The sequence below is a fragment of the Tamandua tetradactyla genome, chromosome 5, assembly GCF_023851605.1.
Source record: "Tamandua tetradactyla isolate mTamTet1 chromosome 5, mTamTet1.pri, whole genome shotgun sequence".
Lineage (NCBI taxonomy): Eukaryota > Metazoa > Chordata > Mammalia > Pilosa > Myrmecophagidae > Tamandua > Tamandua tetradactyla.
Window position 1 is genome coordinate 155,522,932 of NC_135331.1, and position 14,742 is coordinate 155,537,673.

At 35.7% G+C, this 14,742-nt stretch overlaps 1 long non-coding RNA gene across 2 annotated transcripts in view; it reads left to right on the forward strand.

The window, feature by feature from the left end:
- Positions 1 to 14,742, forward strand: part of LOC143682826 (uncharacterized) — a 416,713-nt gene that overhangs the window by 349,654 nt on the left and 52,317 nt on the right. The window lies entirely within an intron of this gene.

Here is a 14,742-nt window from a genome sequence, read left to right on the forward strand (position 1 = left end):
AAATCATTACATTGATATTTATTTTAGTCTCCAGTATCTTACAGCAGCTAGAAGTAAAAACCTAAAATTGTGGAATTGTAACCATTATATTAAATATGTAAAATATGATTTCAAATGACTATGATATTTCAACCAATGTGTGTGCTAAAATTTATTTAATCCTTTCCCTACTCTGGCCATTTAAGTTGTTCACAGTATTTTGCTGTTTTAAGTAATGTTAAAATCTATTTTTCTATTCATAAAGTTTTGGTTTCTTTCACCAATTACTTTCATAAGATAAATTCCTAAAAGTGTCTTAGCATAAAACTGACATCCAACAAACTTATTTGAATTTACATTTCCACTAGTGGTTTGAGAGAGTAACTAATTCTTGGTTCCTTGCCCACCTCACTAGGTATAATAAGAGAAAGAAGAAAAGAAAGAGTCATTACTAGAGAAAGCTTTGCTAATCATAGTGCAATGAAATATAATATTTTGCCTTAATTTCCATTGCCATTATTACATGTGTGGTAGAATATTCTTCATATGTTTATTATACATTTGTATTTCTTCTACTATCATAATATCTGTATTGCTGTACTACCGTTTTTCACATTGATTTGCAAGAACTCATTATATGTTAATAGCATAAATCTGTTCTATTATTAAAACATTTCCCAAATATTGTTTGCCTTTTAACTTTTTTAGTGTATCTTGACCTAGTGAATTTTTACCACAGTTAAGCACTCCAAGTTTTTCACCATGATCTCTTTTTTTGTAATTATGCTTCAAGAGACTTTCCTTATCTAAAGAATAGAAAGGTAAACTGGTAGAATTTTTCTCTGGTTTATATGTTATCATTTAACGCCTCAAACCTTGTGAAATAATTTTGGATTATTATATGAGTTAAGAGTCCTGAAAATACATCTATCCCTACTAGTGACTTTTGCAAGAGATGTTTAGAACCATTTTGAAATATTGTCTTCTTCTAAAAAAAAGGGGGGGGTAGGGCAGTGGAATATATCATTTAAAATAGACTAAATTAAAAATAATCAAGGTATGAAACTGTGGAAATTTTTCTTTCAGGTTTTGGATTAGAATTGCTTTATATAAATTAATGTAAAAATAATTTATGTCATTTGAAGTTTTACTCTACTAAGAATCACCTATGTCTCTTAATCAAATAATATTTTAAATATTATACTAATGTTTCCTGAATTATTTATTATAAGGATTTATGTGGTGGTTTAAATTATATAGTATTGTTTTATTATTTTGTAAACATTGCAATTTTTTATACAAAATTTTTAATGAATATTAATTATGTTAGGAGTGGATTAAAAGGAGAAAATGGTACTGGGTTAAGAGTTTAGGTTTTTTCTTTTTAGACTTCTTAGTATATTTATTAGTTCAGCATTACAGTCATTGATTAATTTTGGAGAGTATAAATTTTGCAGAAATTTGTTTCTTGTTTTATGATTTAAAAAAATTTTTTTCTTTGTTAGAGAAGTTGTGGGTTTACAGAACAATCATGCATAAAATATAGCATTCCCAATCACCATCTTATTATTAACACCTTGCACTTGTGTGGTACATTTGTTACAATTGATGATAGCACATTTTTATAGTTGTGCTATTAACTATAGTCCATGGTATAATTTAGGGTTCACAGTTTGTATAGTGCAGTTTCATGGATTTTCTTTTTATATATTTATTCTATTACCATATATACAATCTAGCATTGTGAACACAATTAACAGCACTGAAGTACGCATCTGAATATGATTAAGATGGGGAAATTCCAGACAGCAATTTCTTTTTAATCTTTGTTATTTTGTTTCTGATATTCTTGGAAGTTTAAAGGTTTATAAACTCTATGTAATAAAATTTATTTTTCTTAAACACATTACATAGGATTTAAACTTTTTCTTTTTTAAAGAAATTATGGGTTTATAGAACAAGTATGCATAAAATACAGGAATACCATACACCAGCCCACCAACAACTTGCACTGATGTGAATCATTTATTACAACTGATGATATCACATTTTTATAATTATAATATTAGTTAAAGTCCATGGTTTACCTTTGAGTTCACTGTTTGTGTACTTTAGTTACACAGATTTATAAAAGATTTTATTCTGTTGCCATTTATACAATCCCAAATATCCCTCATCACACCCTGTTACACATCTCAGTGCTATTAACTGCACTCACCATGCTACATGCCCATCACCACCATCCTTTACTAAAACATTTCTGGCATTCCAAATAGGAATCCTGTATATTTTAGGCTGTAACTTCCCATTCTCTACCCACTTCCTGTCCAGTGGTAACCAGTATTCTAGATTCTTGCTGTATGAGTTTGCTTATTCTAATTGTTTCAATACAGTGAAATCATAGAATATTTGTCCCTTTATGTATGGCTTTTTTCACTCAACATGATGTCTTCAAGATTCATCCATGTTGTCACATGTATCAGTACTTCAATCTTTTTTATGGCTGAATAATATTCCATTGTATGCATAAATCACGTATTACTTATCCATTCATTAGTTGATGGACACGTGTTGCTTCCATCTTTTGGCAATTATGAATAATGCTGCTATGAATATTGGTGTGTCAATAGATTTTTGAATCTATATTTTCAGTTCCTTTGAGGGGATACCAAGTAGTGGGATTGCCAGGCCATATGGGATCTCTCTATTTAGCTTTTTAATGAACTGCCAAGTTGTCTTCGGTGGTTTTGATTTGCATTTCCCTGATCACTAATGATATTGAACATCTTTTCATGTGCTTCCTGGCCCTTTGTAAGTCTTCTTTGGAGAAATGTTTTTAAATTGGGTTGCTTGTCTTTCTGTTTTGAATTTGAAGGATTTCTTTTTATATTCTGGATATTACTCATTTATCTGATATTTGATTTCAAGTGCTTTCTCCCATTGTGTAGGTTGCCATCTTACTTTAAGGAGCAAGAGATTTTTTGTTTTTGTGTTTTTTGCATGCTGTATGGTTGGAATCACATCTCATTCCTTTTCCATGTGACTATTGCACTATTGCAGCAACATTGGTTTTGAATTTTTTGGTGGGGAAATTACATGGGCTGGGAGTCAAACCTGGGTCTCCCACATGGCAAAAGAGAATCCTACCATTGAATTATCTTTGCACCCTCTCAAAGAGCAAAAGTTTTTCATTTTGAATGAGATACCATTTCTCTATTTTTCCTTTGTTGCTTGAGCTTTGAGCGTAAAGTCTAAGAAACCATTGCCTAACACAAGTTTCTGAACCTGCTTTCCTACATTTTCCTCTAGTTTTTTTTACAGTTCTGATTCTTTTATTAATGTCATGGGTCCATTTTGGGTTGATTATTGTAAATGATGTGAGGTAAGTGTCCTCCTTCTTTTTATTGCAAATGGAGATTCAGTCTTCCCAACCCCATATGTTGAAGAGACTATTCTTTCCAAACTGATTGGTCTTTGCCACCTTGTCAAAAGTTAGTTGGTTGTGACAAATATTAGGGACACCCAAATCAATAGGCCATGCCCTTGATCTTGAGGCTGGCTCTTGTGAAGCTTATGTATGTAGTGGAGAAACTTAGCCTACCTATAGGTATGTCTAAGGGTCACCTCTGGAGGACCTCTTTTGTGGCTCAAATGTGGCCTGTGTTCCCTAAGCACAACTCTGTAAGTGAAATCAATGCTTTCCCCACTATATGGGACATGACATCCAGTGTCAAAAGTCTCCCTGGTGGCATGGGAGATGACTCCCAGAGACGAGCCTGGCCCTGGCCTCATGAATTCAACAATGCCATTCCGACTAAAAAGGGGGAAAGAAGTGTAACAAATAAGCTATCAGTGGCTGAGAGAGTTCAAATAGAGTTGAGAGGCTGCTCTGGAGGTCACTCTATGCAAGCTTCTGTTAGACATTGCTACTTACCATAACATGCCAAACCCGAACCAAAACCATTCCTGCCAATCCTAAAAACACCTAGGGCAATATATAAGATTTTTCAAAGGATTCATACACTAGGCTAACTTTCCATAAACCTACAACCTCCAAATGGGTCCCCAGACCAGATAAGTCCTGAAATGCAGAGGGACCAACCTCTCCAGAGCATCAACTAGTTCCACCCCCCATCCCATGTTATTGACAGCTGCTTCCAGCATGAAAATGCTAGAATGGGCAAAGCCCAAATACCCCTAAAGAGTGGGAGAAAGATCAAAAGTGATAGTGGAGTTTTACACAGAAAGTAGGGTTTAACAAATGAGTATGATTGCTGAATTATATTCATATTTCTTCTAGACTCCAGTATCTTAGAGCAGCTAGAAGTAAAAACCTAAAACTGTGGAATTGTAACCCATGCCAAACTCTGAACTGGGTTCTGCAACTAATTGTGGTGATGTACTTAGAAATTCATTGCTTTTTACATATATGTGATTTTTCACAAAAAAAGAAAATAAAAGTCCATTGTGATAAATGCACCATTATATGATGATATTGTGAACCATCGATTGTAACTTTGGATGATTACATGGCTTGTGAATATATAATATATCAATTTAAAAAAATGAGCTGGCCGTAAATGTGAGGGTTGGTTTCTAAGCTCTCAATTCTATTCCATTAATGGACATCTTTCCTTGTGCCAGTACCATGCAGTTTTGATGACTATGGCTTTCTAACAAGTTTTAAGGTTGAAAAGTATATGTCCTCCAACTTCATTCTTCTTTATTAAAATGGTCTTAGTTATTTGGGGCCTCTTACCCTTCATACAAGTTTGAGGACTGGCTTTTCCATTTCTACAAAGAAGGCTATTGGAATTTTTATTGGGATTGCATTGAATCTATAAATAATTTGGGGTCATATTTACATCTTAATGATATTTAGTCTTTCAATTCATGAACATGGAATCTCCTCCCTTTATTTAGGCCCTTTAAAAAATTCTTTTAATGATGTTTTATGATTGTCATGTACAAGTCTTTTACATCCTTGGTTAGGTTTATTCCTAGATATTTGACTCTTTTAGTTGCTATTGTGAATGGAATTATTTTTTTTTATTTCTCCTACTGTATAGAAATTGATTGTGTATAAAACTACTAATGATTTTTGAGTGTTCATCTTAAATTCCATTACTTTACCAAATTAATTAGGTCTTGGAGCTTTGTTGTAGATTTTTCAGGTTATCTCTATATAGGACCATATCTTCAAATAGGGAAAGATTTACTTCTTCTTTTCCAATTTGGATGTCTTTTATTTCTTTTTCTTGCCTAATTCTTCTGGAAAGAACTTCCAGTACAATGTTGAATAACAGTGGGGTCAGTAACCATCCTTGTCTTTTTCCAGATCTGTTTTTCACCATTAAGTTGTTAGTGTAGTCTTTTCATATATGCCCTTTATCATGTTGAAGAAAATTCTTTTTAATCCTGGTCTTCTAATAAATTTTATCAAGAAATGGTGTTGTATATTGTCAAATGCATTTTGTTCATCAATTGAGTTAATAATTTTTCCTTCATTCTGTTAATATGGTGTATTGCATTAATTGTTTTCTTATGTTGAAGCAATATTGCATACCAGGGATAAACCACAATTGATGATGGCAATAATTCTTTTAATATGCTGTTGGATTGAATTTGCTAGTATTTTACTGAGGATTTTTGCATCTATATTCATAAGTGATATTGGTCTAAAGTTCTCTTTTCTTCTGTTATGTTTATCCAGCTTTGGTATGTGCATGATGTTGGCTTCAAAGAATGAATTAAGGAGTGTTCCCTCTTCTTCAATTTTTTGAAAGGGTTAGCGCAATATTGAGTTAAGTCTTCGTGGAATGTTTGGTAGTCTTCCCCAGTGAAGCCATCTAGTCCTGTGCTTTCTTTGTTGGGGGGTGGTTTAGTTCTCTCTTTAGTAGTACTGTTTTGTTGAAATCTTCTATTTCTTCTTGAGTCAATGTAGTTAGTTTGTGTGTTTCCAAGAATTTTTCCATTTCATCTAGATTATCTAATTTATTGGCATACTGTTTTTTATAGTATCTTCCTATAGTCCTTTTATTTCAGTGGGGTCTTTAGCAGTTTTCCCCTTTACATGTCTGATTTTTGTTATTTTATCCTCTCTTTATCTTTGTTAGTCTAGTTAATGGTTTGTCAATTTTACTGATCTTTTCAAAGAAAGAATTTTTGGTTTTGCTGATCCTCTGTATAGTTTTTTTTTTCTTATTTCATTTATTTCTGCTCTAATATTTGTTATTCCCTTCTATAACCTCTCTTTGGGATTAGTTTGATATTCATTTACAAGTTCTTCCAGTCTTGAGATTAGGTCCCTGTTCTGACGGCTTTGTTCTATTTTTAATGTTAACACTTCGGCTAAAAATTTCTCTCTCAGCACTGCCTAAAATAAGTTCTAGTATATTATATAAGTTCTAGTATGTTATATTTTTATTTACCTCAAGATATTTCCTCATTTTGTTTCTGATTTCCTTTTTTTATTAATTAAAAAAAATTAACTAACAAAACATTTAGAAATCATTCCATTCTACATATGCAATCAGTAATTCTCAATATCATCACATAGATGTATGATCATCATTTCTTAGTACATTTGCATCGATTTAGAAAAAGAAATAGCAAGACAACAGAAAAAGAAATAAAATGATAATATAGAGAAAAAAATAAAATATATATATATATAAACAAACAAACAAAATATATAGCTCAGATGCAGCTTCATTCAGTGTTTTAACATAATTACATTACAATTAATTAGGTAGTATTGTGCTGTCCATTTTTGAGTTTTTGTATCTAGTCCTGTTGCACAGTCTGTATCCCTTCAGCTCCAATTACCCAATATCTTACCCTGTTTCTAACTCCTGATGGTTTCTGTTACCAATAACATATTCCAAGCTTATTCTCTAATGTCGGTTGACATCAGTGGGACCATACAGTATTTGTCCTTTAGTTTTGGGCTAGTCTCACTCAGCATAATGTTCTCTAGGTCCATCCATGTTATTACATGCTTCATAAGTTTACTCTGTCTTAAAGCTGCATAATATTCCATCGTATGTGTATACCACAGTTTGTTTAGCCACTCGTCTGTTGGCGGACATTTTGGCTGTTTCCATCTCTTTGCAATTGTAAATAATGTTGCTATAAACATTGGTGTGCAAATGTCCATTTGTGTCTTTGCCCTTAAGTCCTTTGAGTAGATACCTAGCAATGGTATTGCTGGGTCATATGGCAATTCTATATTCAGTTTTTTGAGGAACCGCCAAACTGCCTTCCACAGTGGTTGCACCATTTGACATTCCCACCCACAGTGGATAAGTGTGCCTCTTTCTCCGCACCCTCTCCAGCACTTGTCATTTTCTGTTTTGTTGATAATGGCCATTCTGGTGGGTGTGAGATGATATCTCATTGTGGTTTTGATTTGCATTTCTCTAATGGCCAGGGACATTGAGCATCTCTTCATGTGCCTTTTGGCCATTTGTATTTCCTCTTCTGAGAGGTGTCTGTTCAAGTCTTTTTCCCATTTTGTAATTGGGTTGGCTGTCTTTTTGTTGTTGAGTTGAACAATCTCTTTATAAATTCTGGATACTAGACCGTTATCTGATATGTCATTTCCAAATATTGTCTCTCATTGTGTAGGCTGTCTTTCTACTTCCTTGATGAAGTTCTTTGATGCAGAAAAGTGTTTAATTTTGAGGAGCTCCCATTTGTTTATTTATTTCTTCAGTGCTCTTGCTTTAGGTTTAAGGTCCATAAAACTGCCTCCAATTGTAAGATTCATAAGATATCTCCCTACATTTTCCTCTAACTGTTTTATGGCCTTAGACCTAATGTTTAGATCTTTGATCCATTTTGAGTTAACATTTGTATAGGGTGTGAGATACGGGTCCTCTTTCATTCTTTCGCATATGGATATCCAGGTCTCTAGGCACCATTTATTGAAGAGACTGTTCTGTCCCAGGTGAATTGGCTTGACTGCCTTATCAAAGATCAAATGTCCATAGATGAGAGGGTCTATATCTGAGCACTCTATTCGATTCCATTGGTTGATATATCTATGTTTATGCCAATACCATGCTGTTTTGACCACTGTGGCTTCATAATATGCCTTAAAGTCCGGCAACGTGAGACCACCAGCTTGGTTTTTTTTCCTCAAGATACTTTTAGCAATTCGGGGCACCCTGCCCTTCCAGATAAATTTGCTTATTGGTTTTTCTATTTCTGAAAAATAAGTTGTTGGGATTTTGATTGGTATTGCATTGAATCTGTAAATCAATTTAGGTAGGATTGACATCTTAACTATATTTAGTCTTCCAATCCATGAACACGGTATGCCCTTCCATCTATTTAGGTCTTCTGTGATTTCTTTTAACAGTTTTTTTGTAGTTTTCTTTGTATAGGTCTTTTGTCTCTTTAGTTAAATTTATTCCTAAGTATTTTATTCTTTTAGTTGCAATTGTAAATGGAATTCGTTTCATGATTTCCCCCTCAGCTTGTTCATTGCTAGTGTATAGAAACGCTACAGATTTTTGAATGTTGATCTTGTAACCTGCTACTTTGCTGTACTCATTTATTAGCTGTAGTAGTTTTGTTGTGAATTTTTCCAGATTTTCGACATATAGTATCATATCGTCTGCAAACAGTGATAGTTTTACTTCTTCCTTTCCAATTTTGATGCCTTGTATTTCTTTTTCTTGTCTAATTGCTCTGGCTAGAACCTCCAACATGATGTTGAATAATAGTGGTGATAATGGACATCCTTGTCTTGTTCCTGATCTTAGGGGGAAAGTTTTCAATTTTTCCCCATTGAGGATGATATTAGCTGTGGGTTTTTCATATATTCCCTCTATTGTTTTAAGGAAGTTCCCTTGTATTCCTATCCTTTGAACTGTTTTCAACAGAAAGGATGTTGAATCTTGTCAAATGCCTTCTCTGCATCAATCAAGATGATCATGTGATTTTTCTGCTTTGATTTGTTGATATGGTGTATTACATTAATTGATTTTCTTATGTTGAACCATCCTTGCATACCTGGGATGAATCCTACTTGGTCATGATGTATAATTCTTTTAATGTGTTGCTGGATTCGATTTGCTAGAATTTTGTTGAGGATTTTTGCATCTATATTCATTAGAGAGATTGGTCTGTAGTTTTCTTTTTTTGTAATATCTTTGCCTGGTTTTGGTATGAGGGTGATGTTGGCTTCATAGAATGAATTAGGTAGTTTTCCCTCCACTTCGATTTTTTTAAAGAGTTTGAGCAGAGTTGGTACTAATTCTTTCTGGAATGTTTGGTAGAATTCACATGTGAAGCCGTCTGGTCCTGGACTTTTCTTTTTGGGAAGCTTTAGAATGACTGATTCAATTTCTTTACTTGTGTTTGGTTTGTTGAGGTCATCTATTTCTTCTTGAGTCAAAGTTGGTTGTTCATGCCTTACTAGGAACCTGTCCATTTCATCTACATTGTTGTATTTATTAGCGTAAAGTTGTTCATAGTATCCTGTTATTACCTCCTTTATTTCTGTGAGGTCAGTGGTTATGTCTCCTCTTCCATTTCTGATCTTATTTATTTGGGTCCTCTGTGTTCTTTTTTTTGTCAATCTTGCTAAGGGCCCATCAATCTTATTGATTTTCTCATAGAACAAACTTCTGGTCTTATTGATATTCTCTATTGTTTTCATGTTCTCAATTTCATTTATTTCTGCTCTAATCTTTGTTATTTCTTTCCTTTTGCTTGCTTTGAAGTTAGTTTGCTGTTCTTTCACAGTTCTTCCAAGTGGACAGTTAATTCCTGAATTTTTGCCTTTTCTTCTTTTCTGATATAGGCATTTAGGGCAATAAATTTCCCTCTTAGCACTGCCTTTGCTGCATCCCATAGGTTTTGATATGTTGTGTTTTCATTTTCATTTGCCTTGAGATATTTACTAATTTCTCTTGTAATTTCTTCCTTGACCCACTGGTTGTTTAAGAGTGTGTTGTTGAGCCTCCACGTATTTGTGAATTTTCTGGCACTCTGCCTATTATTGATTTCCAACTTCATTCCTTTATGATCCGAGAAAGTGTTGTGTATGATTTCAATCTTTTTAAATTTGTTGAGACTTGCTTTGTGACCCAGCATATGGTCTATCTTTGAGAATGATCCTTGAGCACTTGAGAAAAAGGTGTATCCTGCTGTTGTGGGGTGTAATGTCCTATAAATGTCTGTTAAATCTAGCTCATTTATTGTAATATTCAAATTCTCTATTTCTTTATTGATCCTCTGTCTAGATGTTCTGTCCATTGATGAGAGTGGCGAATTGAAGTCTCCAACTATTATGGTAGATGAGTCTATTTCCCTTTTCAGTGATTGCAGTGTATTCCTCACGCATTTTGGGGCATTCTGATTCGGTGCATAAATATTTATGATTGTTATGTCTTCTTTTTTAATTGTTCCTTTTATTAGTAGATAGTATCCTTCTTTGTCTCTTTTAACTGTTTTACATTTGAAGTCTAATTTGTTGGATATTTGTATAGCTACTCCTGCTCTTTTCTGGTTGTTATTTGCATGAAATATCTTTTCCCAACCTTTTACTTTCAACCTATGTTTATCTTTGGGTCTAAGATGTGTTTCCCGTAGGCAGCATATAGAAGGATCCTGTTTTTTAATCCATTCTGCCAGTCTATGTCTTTTGATTGGGGAATTCAGTCCATTAACATTTAGTGTTATTACTGTTTGGGTAATACTTTCCTCTACCATTTTGCCTTTTTTATTATATATATCATTTCTGATTTTCCTTCTTTCTACACTCTTCTCCATATCTCTCTCTTCTGTCTTTTTGTATCTGACTCTAGTGCTCCCTTTAGTATTTCTTGCAGATCTGGTCTCTTGGTCACAAATTCTCTCAGTGACTTTTTGTCTGAAAATGTTTTAATTTCTCCCTCATTTTTGAAGGACAATTTTGCTGGATATAGAAGTCTTGGTTGGCAGTTTTTCTCTTTAAGTAATTTAAATATATCATCCCACTGTCTTCTAGCTTCCATGGTTTCTGCTGAGAAATCTACACATAGTCTTATTGGGTTTCCCTTGTATGTGATGGATTGTTTTTCTCTTGCTGCTTTCAAGATCCTCTCTTTCTCTTTGACCTCTGACATTCTAACTAGTAAGTGTCTTGGAGAACCCCTATTTGGGTCTATTCTCTTTGGGGTGCGCTGCACTTCTTGGATCTGTAATTTTAGGTCTTTCATAAGAGTTGGGAAATTTTCAGTGATAATTTCTTCCGTTAGTTTTTCTCTTCCTTTTCCCTTCTCTTCTCCTTCTGGGACACCCACAGCACATATATTGGTGCACTTCATATTATCAGTCAATTCCCTGAGCCCCTGCTCAAATTTTTCCATTCGTTTCCCTATAGTTTCTGTTTCTTTTTGTATTTCAGATGTTCCATCCTCTAGTTCACTAATTCTAGCCTTTGTCTCTTTAAATCTACCATTGTAGGTTTCCATTGTTTTCTTCATCTCTTCTACTGTGTCTTTCAAGCCCATCAGTTCTGTGATTTGTTTTTTAGACTTTCCATTTCTTCTTTTTGTTCATCCCATGCCTTCTTCATGTCCTCCCTCAATTTATTGATTTGGTTTTTGAAGAGGTTTTCCATTTCTGTTCATATATTCAGAATTAGTTGTCTCAGCTCCTGTATCTCATTTGAGCTATTGATTTATTCCTTTGACTGGGCCATATCTTCAATTTTCCTGGTGTGATTTGTTATTTTTTGCTGGTGTCTGGGCATTTAATCAGATTTCCCTGATTGTGGGACCCAGCAGGTTGAAAGACTTTCCTGTGATGTCTCTGGGCTCTGTTTTTCTTATCCTGCCCATTATGTGGTGCTTGTCTGTCTGCAGGTCCCACCAGCAAAAGATGTTGTGGCTCCTTTAACTTTGGAAGTCTCTCGCTGCTGGGTGTGTGGTGGAGACAGAGGAAAGGTTGTAGGTTGGTTTTAATGGCTTCAAATTGTGAAGTCCTGGGATCTGAATTCCTTGAGAGAGGGATTCCACCTGAATTGCGTTTCACCCCTCCGGCGGGGAAGGTTCAGGTGGTAGAGAGCCCTGAAAACAGCCTGTTTCTGTATTTGGGGCAGTTGCAACCTGTGTAATCACAGCGCTGAGCCCAGAGGCAACGAAGCCTCTGTAGAAACAGCCGCAGAAAGCTGTTTTGCCCCCTTTCCTCTTTTTCAGTTAGCCCAATCGGCGACTTCTGCCTTGATCATTTTCGCCTGAGCTGAGGGCCTATTTTTAGTAGTCAGAAGTTGTTCATTAATGCCACTATTGGTGTTAGGTTGGGCTCAATCTCTAGTACTGTTGGAGACTCTTTCCTTTCCCTCCGGGAAGTCGCCTGTTGGGGGAGGGTCGCCAGCCACCACGGCTTGGGTATCCGCTGTCGGCCTGGGAAGTTGCATGTGTGGAAGGGGCTGTGGTCGCCAGCCACCGCGGCTGGGGGAACCGCTGTTCCGAGGCTCCAAGCTGGCCCGGGAAGCCGCGTGTGTGGAAGGGGCTGTGGTCACCGGCCACCACGGCTTGGGGAAGCACTGTTCTGAGGCTCCCAGCTGGCCTGGGAAGCCGCGCGTGGGGGAGGGGTGCCGGCCGCTGCGGCTTAGGGAACCGCCGATCCAAAGCTCCCAGCCAGCCCGGGAAGCCATGCGTGGATGAGGGGCGCCGGCTGCCGCGACTTGGGGAACCACCTATCCAAAGCTCCCAGCCAACCTGGGAAGGAGGGAGGGAGGGGATCTGGCTGCCAGCGTCCGCGGCCCGGGGAAGCGCACGCGTCTCGGGGACCTCACCGCAGCAGAGTCTCTTAGCCGGTCCAGCAGTTCCAGAATGGGGTACACTGTGTGTCTGGTCTCTGTCGTGGCTCCAGGAGCTGTTTTGTACTGTTTCTAGTTCTTTAGTAGTTGTTCTGGAGGAGGAATTAAGACCCGCGTGCCTTACTAAGCCGCCATCTTCTCCAGAAGTCCTGATTTCCTTTTTTAACCCATTGATTGAGAGTATGGTGTTTAATTTCCACATATCTGTAAATTTTCCATTTCTTCCTCTGTTATTGATTTCTAGATTTATTGTGCTGTGGTTGGAGAATGTAAATTGCATAATATCAATATTTTGAATTTCTTGAGTCTTGTTCTATGACCCAACATATGGTGTATTCTGGAGAATGATCCCTGTGCATTTGAGAAGAGTGTGCATTATGTTTTTATTGGTTGCAGTTAGGTCAAGTTGATTGAGTGTATCATTCACCTCCTATATTTCCTTATTGATCTTCTGTCTAGAAGTTTTCTCCACTATTGAATGGTGTTTTAAAAACCTTCCACTATTCATGTAGTATGTTCAATTTTTCCCTTCAAATTTGTCAATATTTGATTCATATATTTTGGGCCTCTACTGTTAGGTTTTTATATGTATTTTTATAAAATTTATATATTTTATATATATTTATAATTGTTACATCCTCCTCTTGAATTTCCTTCTGTATCAGTATATAATGATCACCTTTTTTTCTCTTAATTGTTTGACTTAAAGTCTATTTTATCTGTTATTAGCATAGCCATCCCAGCTCACTAATGGTTGCTTATTTCCATCCTTTCACCCTCAACATCTTTGAATCTTACAGGCAGCATATAGTTGGGTCATGCTTTTTTATCTATTCTGCCACTCTCTGCCTTTTGATTGGAGAGTTTGATTCATTTATATTTAATGTCACTACTGATAATACAGGGCTTTCTTCTATCATTTTGCTATTTAATCTTTGTAAGTCATACCTTTTATGTCCTTCACCTCAATTAATGCTTACTTTTATATTTATTTGGGGTTTTTTTGTATGTATTGTACCATATTGTTTACCTTTTCATTTGTATCTGGATATATTTTTCATCTATTCTCCTTGTGACCCCCATGGTATTAACATTTAACATCCTAAATATATAACAACCATATTTGATATGATACCAACTTAACTTCAACAGCATGCATATATATTTTTCCTACACCCCTCAATCCCCCCACCATTTTTTGTACTTGTTCTCACTTATGTTTTTGTACCTTCTATGTCCAAAAACTTATATTTAACATTCCTTTTCTTCTTTCTTTTTTTTTACATGGCGAGGGGCGGGGGGGGGGCAAGCACCAGAAATCAAACCCGGGTTTCTAGCATGGCAGGTTAGAATTCTGCCACTGTGCCACCATTGACCACCCCATTCCTTTTTATGTCTTTGCATTTTAGCACCTGTGGGAAGTAAGAAGTAGACCTACATATCAAACAATAAAATACAATAATACTGGCATATATAATTACACAAATGGCTACCTATACTATACATCTTTATAACTTCATGCTTCTTTGAACACTTTCTAGTGTTGTTTCCTTTCAGTCTGAAGACCTCCATTTTAGCATTGCTTGAAGGATAGGTCTATTGGTGATGAACTCCCTAAGCTTTTGTTTATCTGAGTATGTTTTAATCTTTCCCTCATTTTTGAAATAGAGTCTTGCTAGATATAAAATTCTTGATGTACATTTGTTTTCCTTCAGCACTTCAGGTTTTCATCCCACTCCCTTCTTGCTTCCATGGTTTCTGAAGAGAAATTGGTACTTAATCTAATTGGGAATCACTTGCATTTTTGTTATCACTTTTTTCTTGTAGCTTTCAAAACTCTCTCCTTATCCTTTGTGTTCAATAGTATTATCAATATATGACATGTGTGTTTTTCTTCATTTTTATCCTCTTCAGTGTTCTGTGAGCTTGTTGGATGTATATAT